The following is a 16,561-nucleotide window of genomic DNA, read 5'->3' as shown; positions in this document are numbered from 1 at the left end:
ATAATAAAAAACAATTTCAAAATCTTTGTGTTTATTTGAAGTGTTACGTATTTAGTATTTAATTTTATATGGCAACGATACAGAATAATATTAAATTTTCATGTTTCAAATATACTTTATAATGCAAATAAATCAAAAATTATGTTGATATTTCAAACATATTTAACGTAAATTGTATAAACTGTAATAGTTATTGAAGTATTATTAATTTAGCCCTCTGCATACTAAACTAATGAATAAAATATTCGTCATTCAAATAATATAATACAGTTCATTTTCATGTGGCCATTTGATGATGAATAACCAATGCATGAAAATCTGTTTTTAAAACTTAACAAGTATGATAAAATATGTTTTTGTTAAATTTAATGTTTAAAAAAGTAAAAAAAAAATATAGGTAGATAATTAATTACATATAATTAAATTAACACAGTTTCATTTTATATTTTTGAATTAAAAACGTATATAGTATTATGACACAATGATATAAAACTTTAAAAAATAAATTAAGTGCCACATATATATTTTATATAATATAATTATTTGATTGACGTTAAATGAATTCAATAAGCTTATTAAAATACACCATAATATGTATTCTATACACTGTTCTACACGAAGACACGATTAAAACTTGCATTGTGTGTAGTATAACAATTTAGAAGATTGTGCAAATCGTTATATAGATTAAAAACTTTTGTAATTTTAAAACCTTATAAGTTTTAACATAATTAGATTTGTAATTAAACGTGTCAAATTATTACTAAAGTGTTATAATAATCATTTTCTTATTATAAATAACAATACTTTATAAATATTTTAAGCATTTAAGCTTATAAACTATTTTGTTAAAAATTTCATTTTAAAAAAAAAAGTGGTGTGGAATAAAAATTATTCTTAAGTAAATTCGAAAAATGTATTATAATATATGATAAATGTTGAATGATTGATTAATTTAATAATTTTACTTATTTTAAATTTTGAGTGGTGCGATTAATCTATTGATTTTACAAGTATGTATTTTTCTGTCTGTTTACACAAAGTATAGTGGAAAAATGATTCGATCTTAGATAGTGGTTTCTGATAGCTAATTGGATCATGCTGGTAAATTGAAAATTCCCAGTATTTTCAAAATAATTGGGTAAAACAAAAAAAAAACAACTAAGAAAAAACGAAATTATGTTTTTGATGTATTTCTGAAATGAAAAACCGTAAATACTTGACATTTTCATTAAATGCTTATATTATAATTTTCTGCACATAGTAGAATATTTTAATTTTTTTTTTTTTGAGCTATTTAAAGACACTTAACATTTTTTATTTATTTATTTTTATTTTTATCAGTATTAACAATTAATTTATTATTTATTAATTTAATTCAAACTTAACACATCAATTACAGTAGTCTACTAAATGATGAGTTACTCTCAACTTCTATTATTTAATAAAGTAGTTACTACATAAGATTTTTTTGCCCTTTTATTCACGCATTAAATGATTTTTAAATGTTTACATATCCGGATAAATATAAAATGAGTCGATCAATTGAATTAGTACAAGTTAATAAGAATGCATTTAAAATATGTTTGTAAATATAAGATTTTTCAAATGTGAAACATGTTGAAATTTGATCAGATAGTAAATTCAGAAATACCAGTGCGTAAAATCAAAAATATAACTCCATTTACTTTATATAATCTAACCTGTTCCAAAGGCAATAAAATATCTTTTAGTATTTTAGTACGATTTGTCGGTTCATTTAATTTTTATGTCATAAAAATGGTACTTACTCTTAACGATCGTTTGGAATAAACACATTTACATATTTGTATTGGATGTGATTTTTTTAAAACACGTAAGTAATAGTACATAAGATAAACGTGGATGGATGTCATATACATTATAATAAGTATAAATATTAAATACACAAAAGAATTATTTATGTACATAAAAAGGAAAATTAATATGCAAAATAATTGTTGATTTATCCTCGTAAAAAAGTCAATCAATCAGACTATTAAATATATTTAGAACGGTAAAAATAATTTAAAATATACGAGCATTTTGCCAAGTAACTTGGAATTATAGTATGATTTTGAACCCATAGCAAGTTTATAGTAAAATAAGCTAGAATAAAAATAAATAAAATATCTTAGTGTAATGGGAAGATAGTGAAATAAAAACTGGCGAGATTACATTTTATAAACTAAATGTGAAGCACCGAGTTAAGGAAGCTATTAAACAAATTATTGGTCGTGAAGAAGAATATAACTAAAACCATATAGGGCCTCAATTACGCCGCCACAATAAACTTCAGTGAAAGATGAACTCAGAAGACGTAGCTTACTCGTAAAAAGTACTACTAATTTTGGAATTCAAAATGGAGAACTGGCAAATAAATTGGGATACATTGAGGAACGAATCCACCCATGCGATTACGGTGAATAATGAGAAATGGAATTTTAAATAACCCAAGAAAAACTTATTGACCATAAATAAAGTCAAAAAGAATTTAGATCATTTGACGGGGCGTGTTTAAACAATTATCGTCAACATGAGAAGGTGGTTTACGATAACAAAAAATATTTAGGTGAGTTTATAAAGAGAAGATTTTATAAACTGTATAATGTGATGATAAAAAAAAAACGAGATGGGATTTTTCTGCGAGTTTTAAGGCCAGTAAGAGATTTACGAACAAATTGACGCAGACTAATTATAAAATAGAAAGGAAAGAAACCGTAATTTGAATCCCATAGAAACGACCCACAATAATATTATATTTTAACCATGTGAACAATATTATTTTAAAAAAAAATAATAATAATATTGCTTCTTTCAATGTACAGTGAACTGTAGCTGGTTTGTGTTAAGGGTCTGTCATAAATAAATATGTTTAATTAATATATTTCAATTTCCAACAATTATTTATTCAATTACACGTATATCTAAGATGTTCTTAAGAAAGTTTAAATCAATTAGGCACACACATGACGTGGTTTAATCATTATTGTATTAAAAACTAATTTATATTTCAAAGTTTTAAAAACTATAGAGTGCATAGTGTTGTTTAAAAATAAACTAACACATGTCTTTAAATACTAAAACGAAAATATTATTTGATTAAATTTTCAAAATAAACATTAAGCTTTAGGCATGGATATTGCTTATTAAACATATTCGAATTGTTTACGTACAATGATATAAATATGGGGTCATTTACTCGTCAATTATTTACGTTTAAGAAAAAATAAGAAGATGCTGTTCGCATGTTCAGCTAGCAATTCATTTCACATAAACAGAAATAGTTTTAAAATGTATGATATTATATATTCCCAGCAATTATACTGCATCATATAGGTTGTTATTTAATATAAACTAAGAAATGTTATATACGAGTATTTCTTAAAATAGACCAAAATATAATTATCATTAATGCATAGATAAACCATTCGTATATTTTAATCACAACGTATATTTGTATAAAAAAAAAAAATTATAATTATATATAATAACGTTACCTTTACAAAAATCTTAAGAGAGCACCAAATCAGTATGTGATATCTCCGTCTTATATACATATATAACATAGCAAATTTGCGTTCAGAAGAATCCAATTTATGTTGTTAGCTTTAACATTAAAGTAAATTTATTTATTATCAATTTTATAGGTAAGAATATTATCTAGCCCATCACGTAGGTTTTTATTAAATTATATAATTTTAAAGTGGGTAATAAGAAATGTAATGTTGTAATATTTTACACATACCTATAATTCACTTGAAAATAATAATATCAATAAAAGAAAATGTAACGACCTGGATAATATCTTTACCTTTAAGTTTGGTAATAAGTTAATTTATTCTAGTAATAAAGCTTTAACAACATAAAATGGATTCTGCTAAACGAAAATTTGCTATGTCATATTAGACGGAGACAACACATTCGGGTGTAGCGTCCTCTTAATAAGTTTTTTTTTTTTTTGTTATTAAGTTCCGTCAAGCTTATTTTACTTTTAAAGTTTAGTATATATCCAATTTCAGAGATAGTTTTAAAATATTTATTAGTGTAATAATATAATAGTTGTATGATAACTGTAAAAGTGGAATACATTTTTATAACGAAATATAAAAGTAGGTAACAAACAGTATTAATTTATTGTGTTCTCTTTAAAACTGATCGCTGTAAATTGAATAATTTGTATAAAATATGACACGACTACATTTTAATTAAAATATATAATTAACATAAAAGTTTCAGTAAAGACAATACAATTCAACGTTACGATATCTGTTTTTCCAAACAAAGTAATTTCCTTGACAATTGACAAGGCAATACTAATTAATATTTTCTCCGTTGATGAGACATATTTTAATGGAATACATAATAATATGCAGTTTAAAATTGCGTCTACTATCAACAGACAATTGATGTTATTAGTTTAAGTGAACGAAAAAAAAAAATATATATATATATTATTTTATTATAGGAATAAGCAAACAGTCATACTATTAGGTAAACGACGTTGAAAATTGCACGTATCATCGATGCGTGGAAAATGTTATGTTTTATTAAAACGTAACTATTATTTCATATAGCACAGCATTCTGAATGTGCAAAGGCTATGGAATATTAAACAACTCAGACACGAACTATGTTTAATATTTTGAATGCCGAGACGTCTTCCTATTATAATATTATTACGACAGTTCTCATTATTAAGCAAAACAATATAGCACGAAAACTCGACGCTGCGTGTTAAGCCTATACATAGTTCCTAGCCAGTAACCACTAGCTATTATGTAAAGTAATCTCACAAATGTATAAATAGCGAACGAGAAAATCAAAACGGAAATTTAAACGTCAGCTAGAAATAAACCGCGAAAAACGTCTCGTGAAAAATAACTCGTGCGTCAGTGCATACACGGTGTATAAACATCCGATATATTAAATTTCTCATCTCTTTTTATGCGCCTTTGGATTCACTGCATCCAGTTTGAAACAAATTTATCTCGTTCGTAACTGAATTATCTGCGAGTCGGACAATTGGTTAGATTTAACACAGAAAAAAACTATTCTAATATTTATTACAAATTTAAAACTTTTAACATTCCGAGACTGCTGTGAAACATAGTAGGAATATAGATTGTTTTTTAAATTGAATATAAATATATATTATGCATTGTATATATAATATGAATAACAAAAATATATGAACTTTGGCTCTATTAAATACGAATATCTTTTAGAGTTTAAAAATGATATATTTTAAAATCCTGATAAATAATTTATGTGACCGAACGACGCTTAAATGCCTAAGTTCGTTTAACATTTTTCAGAATAAATTTAAGAAATTATTTAAGATTTGAACAACTAACTATTGGAGATACAATATAAATTCCAACATTAATGTTTAGATTAAAAAATAAAATATCATGAAAATATTAATAAACTATTTTAATTATTATTTATCAGTATTGTAACTTACAAAATAACATTTTTATTAATATCATAAATATTTTTATTTTTATGTAAAAAAAAATATTTATTCAATACTGGATCATCATATTTTGTAATTGCTAAAGTTTTATACTAAAAATGTTCAATAAATTTTGTTAAACAAAATATATTTACATAAAACAAATAACGTTGATGAAAGGAATTTTGAATAAAACTTGTTTTAATATAGAATTTACGTAGAAAATGTGTCATTTATAAGCAATAATATTGTCAGTTAAAAAATTCTTGTATTTAAAAGTATGCTACTTCAATTTGTCAATGGATAATCCGACTTCTTCCGCCAATATACACAAATAAGGACGCTACAAAAACATCCTACCATAACATTTTAAATCTCAGATAAGTATAGATATTATACTTTATTTGTAAAATATAATAAAAAATCGAAAGCTGGTTTTATACCTTCTTTATTAGTCACGCCTAAGTTCCTAAACTTACTTTTGTAAGGTATTCCAACTATATGCGTCAAAAGACCGTAAAATAATTAATCAGCTATAGAAAACTAGTAAGATTTAATTTTTAAACATTTCATATTAACATTAAAACATAATATTAAAATATGTTATTCTATTAAATAAATACTAAAATACAAAACGATTTAATTAGGATGTTTAGATTTTGAAATTTTTGAATACTTAAAACCCATGATTTCAGATTCTTGAGATTTTTGTACTAATCAAGGTGTGTACTATTGAATTATAAATAAATCTATTTTCTACAAGTATCTTTTCTACTGTAAAATATTTTAAGTAAATCATTTTTTCTTTAAATTTTGACTTATCAAAATTGACATTTAAACGGTGAGTAGCTTTTGAGTTCAAACTTTGTTCACTAAAAACAATAAGTCTAAGATACGTGTTTGAAATATATAATAATTTAAATTTATTAATCAATACTATTAATTTATAAGATATTCCAATAATTATTATAAATACTACATCCAAAATGGAGATGAGCACACTTGATGAATCACTGTATATTACACTTATTAAACTATTTGTTGAATCATATTAACTTAAGTTATTCATAAAACTATACTGACGATACTATATATACTTATTAAGTAAATAATACAATATAGTTATTTTGTTTTTTCATATATTTACTAAGATAATATACATATTTGATCTAAACCTTTCAACAAAAACTTTTACCGGAATTTTTATTTTAAGTCTTAAAAGTCTAAAAAGGTTTTTATTACTCATATTTTCAATTGACTTTTACATTTCTTGCGCTTGAAAGTTTTTAGTTATAATTATTTATTTATCATTTATAACATACATTCTTGTTTTCAAACTGTAATATATATATAAGATATATATACAATACTTATTATAATATGTTCAAAATAAGTAATTATAAGCTTGAGAAAATAACGAGAGGATTATTAAAATATTTACAAATATAATATTATAAGAGTCACGCTTTTGTGCAATGAAAATTAAAAAATGTGAAGATTGTTAAGAATACAAATTAAATTTACAAAAGTTGCAGTAAACAAATACGTAATTGTAATATAACCAAAGTTGAAAATGAGATGATTTATAAGAACACTCACGTTTTGAAAAATAATTTAATTAAAATAGAACACACCGGTTACGCTGCATAGAATGGGGGACGTAGGTTATACGTGGATAACCAATATCTCAATAAAACGATCCTTATTGATTATTGTGTGTATATTATTGCATTTTATAGAACTGAATGACGTATGTATGAGGTTAAAAGTTCTTGGGACACTGTCAGATATTCTATAGTAATGTTATGCAGCGTGTTACTATAAACATTATATTGTAGTATTATGACTTGTGTTAATAAATTATAAATTAATATTCAAATTTTAAAGTATTTATAAGTCCAACAAACCGGTTTTAATCACAAGCAAAAATCAATAATTTTCATATTATTTATGTCTATGAAAAAGTAATTATTATATTATATCTAACACTATAATATCATAGTGAACCAGTATACAAGTGCACAATTAATATAGCAAATTCACAAAATCAAATATCGATTTCACTTAAAACAATATGGAAACAATCGTATTAGTTTAACACAGTGAATTATATTGAGATGTTGAACACTCGTATTATACGCTGCAGATTATCTGCACCCAAAATAATTATCGATTTGGTTAAATATAATAAACAATTAGTTTTACGCTTTATCTAACAAATAACAATAAACCATACGCTACAGTTTTTATATAGTTCATATCATCAGGGACATCAGTGAGAGAATATTATTATGATTTATCAATATCGGTTTTAGATACATTCAAAATTATTATTTTTTTGTATTTTACTATAAATATAAAAACTTTTATTATTATCGCTTACATGCTCTGTTGGACTGTTAGATAAAATGTTCTACGCGTCACATAACACAAAAAGTAAATAATAATGAAAATACTCGTAAAAAACAGACGATCAAAAACCAATTCACAACAGAATTTAGATAGAAAAAAAGACGCGGAAAACCAAATAAGGTTGAAATTCGTATAAAAAATTGTACAGCATGCGTTAAAATCGAAAATTACAAAATCAAAAAAAAAAAAAAAAAATGCAAATCAACTTATTGTTGTGATGATTTTTTTAAAGTCAAAATTCAAGATGAAATAATTATACGCAAGTTAAATCTAGTATCTATACATTGAAGTATGAAACTTACAAAAAATCGACATTTAATTTAATTTAGATATTGTTTTTTCCGTCTTTGTGGGCACAAACAATACTGTCAAATAAATCATTACGTTCCAATTACATTACAAGGCCTGATAATTGATGATCAAGAACGAAAACGTGACTTCTAACCATTTACCCTTTGCCATAATGTTAGAGCAGTAGGTACCTACTCGCTCTAACCTTTAAAAGTTTGCATGGAAACACACTTGGGCGTCCCCGTGAAATAGTTTACCTAGCCAATCTAAATCTTAACTCTTGGAGAATAAAACTTCACGAGCAACCTTGTTTACATTCAATTACGTATTTTCAATCCCAATATATTATACGATCTTTGTGCAATAACTCCAAAACACATATTTCTTATTCCTCTTGAACCGTCGATACATCTATTTTCACGATACCTGACGTTTTTTTTTTTTTTTTTGCTATTCCTGAACAAATGTAATTTCTATGTAAATATTAGAATGTACTACGTGCTGCGTTATTATGGTTTAATAATAATTATTATCTATAGTTTGCGAATTTTTTTTTTTTTTTAACCATGAGAGATATCTGCACAGTTCAAACTATATACGCGTACAAGAAATTCAATTACAATAAAATAAAACCAATTTAAAAATAATAATAGACCATGTTTCAATGTATACATTTAAACATTTTCATATTACGATATTATCAATACTTTTATTATTTAGACATTTTAAATTGTTGTTGATTTATTATTATAATTAATATTTTAGAAGTTAATTATTAACGGTTTTTTTTTTTTTTAATGGATAGCCAAAATATAGTTCACGAAAATGTTTAAAAAAGTAATTAAAATCGATTTTGTTCAAAATACATTCAAATAAAAGCATATAAAACAGTAAATAGAACAAAATGCTGTGCATAGACAAAAAATTATTATTTAAAAAACGTTATTTTAATTTAGTTATTTACGACTTGAAAAGAATCTTAAAAATAAAACATTATAGGTACTACAGTTTGTCAAATTTAACATATTGGACAGCAGACAAATGAAACTATATTATACATTCGTTTTACTATGTTTTATATTTTATCAGAGTGTTTCTACGTTCAAAACTTATGTTTTCCTAAGTACCATGATAAAATACGATATGTCCAGTTTAAATATTTTATATTTTTTGTCGATAAAACTCTACAACAACCTCCCCTTGCTCGATATTTCTCATCACGTATTCACGTATAATATAAGTACTGCATGTGACAAGATCGAAAATGTAATTGATATAATACAATATGCAATATAATAATAAATAATACCGTTATTGGTATGCATATTTTATTGCACCGTTTTTTCGTGTAATATCTTAATATTATAATTTCACAACAATTACGAATCATTAAACTAACAATTTAGTAAATTTAGCTTTATTCGTTTCTTATTAACACATTTTTTTCGAAAGTAAAATTTCTCATATAATGTTTAAATCAACAAGATTATTAATTTTTAGAGCTTGGACGCTTGGTACTTTTTAATTTTTATTATAATTGATATCATGTGGTTTAAATCAAGTCCATTTTCGTTCAATTAGAATCATGTTTACAATACTTAATATGATTTTAATATGATCATAGATATCTTTTTAGACAAATATTAAAATTGATGAAAAATTTGATTTTGGACAGGTAATACATAATATATATACGCTTTATAGAATATAAATACCTTACATATACATTATTCCAAAATCTAAGGAATTTACGTTGGGAATTATCACTCGTAAAATATATTCTACGGCAAATATAAATAACTTACTTGATTGGGTAAGTTTAAACTAGGAAACGACGTCGCATTTTAATATTTTAGCAATATTCAAAAACAAAAATATTATTTTGGAAGCTGAACAAATTTATTTTATTATTTTTTTTTTATTATTATTATTCCATAACAAGATAAAAAAAAAGTGAGAACCTAGTAAATTGAAAGTATCATTTTTTTTTTTTTTTTTTTTTTTTTTTTTTTTTTTTTTTTTTTTTTTTTATTGGAAAAAAAAAAAGAGGCTTCAACAACTGAGGTTATTAGCCTTGTAGGTGTTACATAGTGAGTGTTACATTAATTTTGAATTATAAAATACAAGTTATAGCATATAAATATTTTTGAGACATATAAAATTTTCATAATGTACATGTTGAAAATAATGATTTATAAGTTATTTATAATATTAATTTTTGTGAGGAAATTTAATGTTTTTGTGCTGTAGTCTTCATTTAGTGCTTCTTCTAGGTTGCCTGGTATCGATAGTGAGTTTCGTATGTTTTGGAATGATGGGCAGTCTTGGATGATATGCTGTATGGATAGGTTTTCATGACATTCTTCGCAAATAGGTGGTGGGTCTTTACTTATTAGAAAAGCATGTGTCAGAAAAGAATGTCCAATTCTTAGTCTGGTTAGAGCAACTTCGTGTCGTCTGCTTAGGTTTTGCGGGATGTGCCACTTTTTTGTGCATTTTTTAATCTTTTTAAGTATCATTTATAACGTTATAAATTACGTTATTTCAAAACGAAACATAATATGTTATAATATTTACCGGTACCACGTATATGTACATAACATTACACTATACGTTTATGTTTATACGGCGATGAAGGAATTTCATTCGGTTGAACATATAAATTATATTCCTCAGCACTTTGTTTTAGTTGTTCATGAAGAAACTTGAGTATTTTGTTTAGATCATAGGTAAGTACACAAAGTCTTGAATTGTTATTTTTTTTTATAATAGTTTATATAAACAAACGTCAATACAAGTTTGAGTGGATTTTACAACCAATTTATTTCGTAAATAATATGAATTTAAAATACATAATATTTAGGGTGATTCTAAAAACACCATATTATCCTATAGTTACTCATTATTGCACTTATTAAAATTATTCTAATTTCTCATAAAAATTAAGTGTATTTAATGAAAATGTACTTAACAATTTTTTTTTATTTAAAACATTTAGAAAGATCTTGTATTTTTTTTCTCATATAACAACCATTTTTTTTAGTGTAAATTTATAAGCACATAAACCCCAATATATTTTAAACCCATTATAATTTATCGTGAAATTATTAGCATTATAAAATCTATTGTAAATATTAATTAATAGCTTAGAAATTAATCGTTCAGATATCGATCTATATTCATTAAGATTAAAAAAAAATTCTATAGCCATAAACAGTCTCAAATATTGTAAAAATTATCTTTAAGTATACCTACTTACAAATTTAAAAAAATTAGAATTTGAATACAAGTATGCTGAAAGGAAATAATGAGAATGAGCAATGTTTGATAAATTACCTTATGTATAAAATAATGTATAAGAAAATACAACCGTTTAAAACAGCCTCTGGCAGACCGTTTATGGGACATGTATGACAAACAATACAGATTTATGTGTTGAGCATACCAATCAGTCTTCGAAAAATAAAAAAATAAACCATTTCTGAAAAGAGAAAAACACGTTTTTTCGATATTCTTTGATACGCTAAGAGACTGCAGAATATATTATATATGCAATTTGTTTTTGTATAGGCGCTCTTTCTTTATACTATTCATACTTTTTCAAAATTAATATCATCGCTGTGTATATTCAATGCGTTTTTAATACATAGAAAATATTGAATACATTTTATGGCTACTGTATGAAATGTTGTCGAATCGAATTTAATTCTAAAAAAGAATCATAACTATATCATTAGCTATAAATTTTTAAGGATAATTATGTAGATATTATACACAACGCTTAATGTATTGCAGATATTGACGAGTAAATAAATGATTATTTTTGAATATCGTAGAAATATTTTATGTTGTTATAATTACCAATTTCTAGAAGGAATATAAAACACTTCAATGTCATCAGAACGTCATGTGATTATCGTAATTAATAATTTTCCTAATAATAAAACGTGGAAAAAAATCAAAACAGAAAACAAATAGTACGGCAATTACGAGTGAACGTCAAAGCTTCAACATTTTGATTAAGTTTTTTTTTCTTATTTTAAAAGCCATACACTTTACGCTACCAATACAATGTACATGATATATATAAATTGTACGATAGTATTATATCAGCTGTTTTGTATGACAGCCAATCGCTTGATACTTCTCGTCTAATTAGTTTTCCACGTGGTTTGTACGTAATAAAAATTTAAACAATGTAGAGAAATATGTTTTTTCTTTCGTGTTAAATGAACAATTTTTTCTTCAGTAGATTCTTTTGATATTGATGTACAACGTAGTGTACAAGTACGGACGAGTAAATAAATATAGGACATGGTTTTATACGACATAGTATTATGAACGTAATATAGACTATTTTAATACAATGCACCTATGATTATGTGTATGATTCTATATTATAATATGACGTATTAATATTTTATGCTGGTACATTAAAATTTAATATAATATAATAATGTAAGTTTTATTTTTTTGATAAGATAAGTAATAAAGTAAACTATATTAAATTAATATTTATAGACTTATAGTCATGCAAAGAACACCACTACTACATTTTTTTAAGCAATGACTAACAGTTTTTTTTCTGTTTATTTGTTATTATTTTTTTTAAAACCAGTCATTTTAACGATTCAATTTCTGAATGGAGTGATAAATATGTAGGTTTTACAATAACATGAGTTTTTATTATTTTTGTGGTTTCTGATACCAAATTTATTTGGTTATTTGGGAGGTCAAAACTAGATATTTTTAAAACGATTTTGAAAACTAAAAAGAAAAAAAACAGAATAAATAGAATATTTACGAAACTCCAGTTTCTAACAAATAATAATATGTGTTATTATTGTTGTTATTCAAACAAACAAGTAACTATTTATTTTAAATTGTCACCAAATATTTTTACTAATAATTTTTAGACACGTCATTATCAAAGTATTTTCGCTATTTACAATTTAATTTTGTCCAGTTTTTAGTTACAGTATTTAAATTCACCAACTGTTCAAATTTACTCACATTAACATCTGTGTTTCATGCAACTATGGAACTATTAACTTATATGGTTTATCTGCATACTAAAACTAAAACTGTTTTTTCCGTAAAAAATAATTAATTATTGATTCATTAATACTAGTTGAAAACTATCTAAATACCGATTTACAAAAGTAATATTTATAACAAATAATATTTACTTTATAACTCATAATATTATGGTGTTTTGTTTCTATTTAAACCTAATAGTTGTTACTAACACAGTATTCGGTACGCATATTTTATGAGATGTAGTACCTATACACTATACATATTAATATATTATTATGTTTATGTACTTAAATTTCTTAGATACTCGTGATATAATATGTATATATACCTATAGAACACTCTCTATTACATATATAATCAAAAAACATCAGCACTTACATATCACATATTAATATAATATTCATATTGTTTTGTGAACGATACAAAGTTTTAAGAGGACGTTATACCTGTATCATCTATACGTTGTGATTCTTGTAATAATAAATACTTGTTGTTTCGAAAAGTATATGTTTTGGAAATATATTTTTTTTATATAATTTGTAATTTCAGTTTTTAATTTTTACCCTTGTACCTAATCCAAAAAAAAAATGGTCTAGTACATCGCTTAACTAGGCTTTTAATTATTTTAATTAATTAACGACTTGGACAGAATTCAATTTTTAATATATAAATTCAAAAATAAATATTTTGCTTTAAAATGGTAAATCAAAAATGAATGTTGTCATTAAAACAAATTAAACAAAAAAAAAATATTAGAAAATAATAAAAATCTATTTTTTTCTTTCAGAAATGCCGTTTTTTAATAGATTTAAATTACAAAAAAAAAAAATATTTTCAAAAACATTTATACTTATATAGATAATAAGTGTTTAATTTTAGAAGAATTACTCTGTAGATAAAACATAATATATAAAATACTGCTTCTGTCGATCCAACCGAAAATATAGCAAAATCTCACTAAGTGAAAATGTGAAATTAAGATTATTGAAATTTCTGAATTAAAGCTAAAGTTTGTCAATTTTGGAGAGCGAAATATTTTAGAGATAATATTATGTATATCGTTTTTGTAAAATATTATTAAAGCGAAGAAATTATAATAATATAAGAAAACGTGAAATACCGTAAATTCATTTTTAGAATATATGTTTTATAAAAAATATATTAGACATATTATTATCTCGAATATATTTTCTTCGTTGTTAGAACTTTAATACCTATGAACCTATGAAGCGACAGTTTAAAGATAGAATTTTCTATTTTGTGCTCATGTACGAAGAAATTTGTTATCCCGTATTTTTTTTTTTTTGAGAATAAATTATATATCAATATAATATTATGTTCACTGGTATTTTACTAGGATTACGATGCGCTCAGTGTATTAAACCATCATAACGAAAATACTACACAGCAGGTTTATGAAACGAGCATATACATTTAAACTTGAACGAGTCCTACTTGTATAACAAGTGCAATTATTTTTTTTCGAAAATATTACGAGAAAACATACTTGCAGATAACCCGAAATTCTGAAACGGTCACTCTGACGTGGACTCGAATTCCGAAAATTATTAAAGAGTCACGTTGAAGACAAAATAATAATAATAATTAAAAAATAAGTGAATTAAAAAAAAAAAAAATGATTTTAATATAAAAAATATAGACACGACAAACATCTCACAACATTATTCCAACAATTATTATAATAATATTATAGTTATAATAATAACACATATAGGTAGTCGGCTCTCTCGCGCGTATTTTCGTAATAATAACAGTATCATATTATGGTGTAATGAAATGCGTGCACGTACTTACCTCGTGGAGTTCGAGCAGTCCGCGAACGACTGATGTGGTTCCGTGTGCGTACAGCTCGCCGAGTTCACTCGAACACAAATGCGCTACCGGTATGTGTGTCCCTGGCGCAAACGCTTAGAGCCCTCGTTTTTATACACCGGGGCAGTGAAGTGACGGTGGTGGTAGTAGTTTGCGGTGATAGGTGTACGTGTGCGGGGTGGGAGGCAACTACTCGGTAGCCGGTAAAACGTACATAGGCCATCGCCACACCGGAATGGCCGAAACTCGTTACACTACTTCGATAATCCGCTTAGAAAGAACAAAAATAAATAAACAATAATGATAATAATAAAAAATAAAAATAAATAATAAAAAACACCACCTACATTTAAATGTAAATGTAAATAAATATTTATGTTTTTATCATTATTGTCGTTATAATTATTATGAACGCTGTAAGATAAGCGAAAAAAAAATACTATTATTATGTACCTTTGTTTCCCCGCTGCAGCGCAACGACGGTACACATGATTTTAAATTGCGAACGAAAAACGCATCTCCGGTAGATCGGTGTCGATGCATTTTTTTTTTTTAAACATTAATACATTAAATACATCGAACAATGGTTTAGTTTTTAAAAAACTTTTTAATTTTGTGTTATGTTGATCAGCAGTTCTTACGCATCTATCATATTATTATATTCGGTTAACTGTCACTTAAAGTAATTAGCATTTATTTATATAGTAATATATATCACCAATGTTAAATATATATTTTTTTTATCCAAGTCCTATAATTTAATTCAAATATAGTTGTAGGCGTTATACAAATATGATGCGTAAATGTATACAGCAAAGACAAACATAAATAAAACGATTCTGTGCTGAAATTATGTATTTTTATTAAATATTTGTAAGAATATTGTATACATAATTTGTTTTTTTATATTAAATACTATTATAATAGGTATTGATATAGTAGAGATATTATTTGCACACAATTATCGCATATATTATATTATTAAAATTAAAACTGTGGCTTATATAATCTGGAGTATTATTATTATATTGTGTAACTCTACTTATACAATGAAATATAACTTTTTTCTTTTTTAGTGCTATTTTTGGTTTTATAATATTTTTGGCGAACAAAAAATGGTTTTTAAATTCTGTAATAAGGTATTTTTTTTTATCAAGTTATCGATTTTTGTTTTATCCAAACCAATTAAGTTCAGAAAAGCTTTTCAGTATCATTTCATACTTGTTAAAAAAAAATTAAACAATGATTATAATAAATATAAATATATTCATTTAATACTTGTAATTTATACGTCCATATTTTCGAGGAAAAATTGTTATAAAATTTTAAATTAAAAAAAAAAAAAAAACAGGAAAATCACTGTGCTGTAAATTAGATTTTTAATATAGGCATCTCATCATTGAGAAGGTCACTGTTATGAATCTATTAAAATTGATAAATCGTTTGATACAAAAAAAAATGATTCTAAGCAGAAATTGTGTATCAGAATCTATCTCAAGTTATATTTTA

The 16,561-nt window shown here is 24.6% G+C and overlaps 1 protein-coding gene across 3 annotated transcripts in view; it reads right to left on the bottom strand.

Annotated features, from left to right (window-relative positions):
* Positions 1–15,172, bottom strand: part of LOC132921118 (uncharacterized) — a 111,998-nt gene extending 96,826 nt beyond the window's left edge. For 2 of the 3 annotated variants that reach the window (XM_060983967.1, XM_060983963.1), the window contains exon 1: positions 15,031–15,121. The gene's annotated coding sequence lies outside the window, so the exon portion shown is untranslated. Of the gene's footprint in view, positions 1–15,030 lie in introns of all 3 variants that reach the window. The other variant, XM_060983964.1, reaches the window with a different exon arrangement.
* Positions 15,173–16,561: the final 1,389 nt, after the last annotated feature.

Source organism: Rhopalosiphum padi, chromosome 2 (assembly GCF_020882245.1).
Source record: "Rhopalosiphum padi isolate XX-2018 chromosome 2, ASM2088224v1, whole genome shotgun sequence".
NCBI lineage: Eukaryota > Metazoa > Arthropoda > Insecta > Hemiptera > Aphididae > Rhopalosiphum > Rhopalosiphum padi.
The sequence above is the reverse complement of the archived record's forward strand: the minus strand, read 5'-3'. Positions and strand labels throughout refer to the sequence as shown.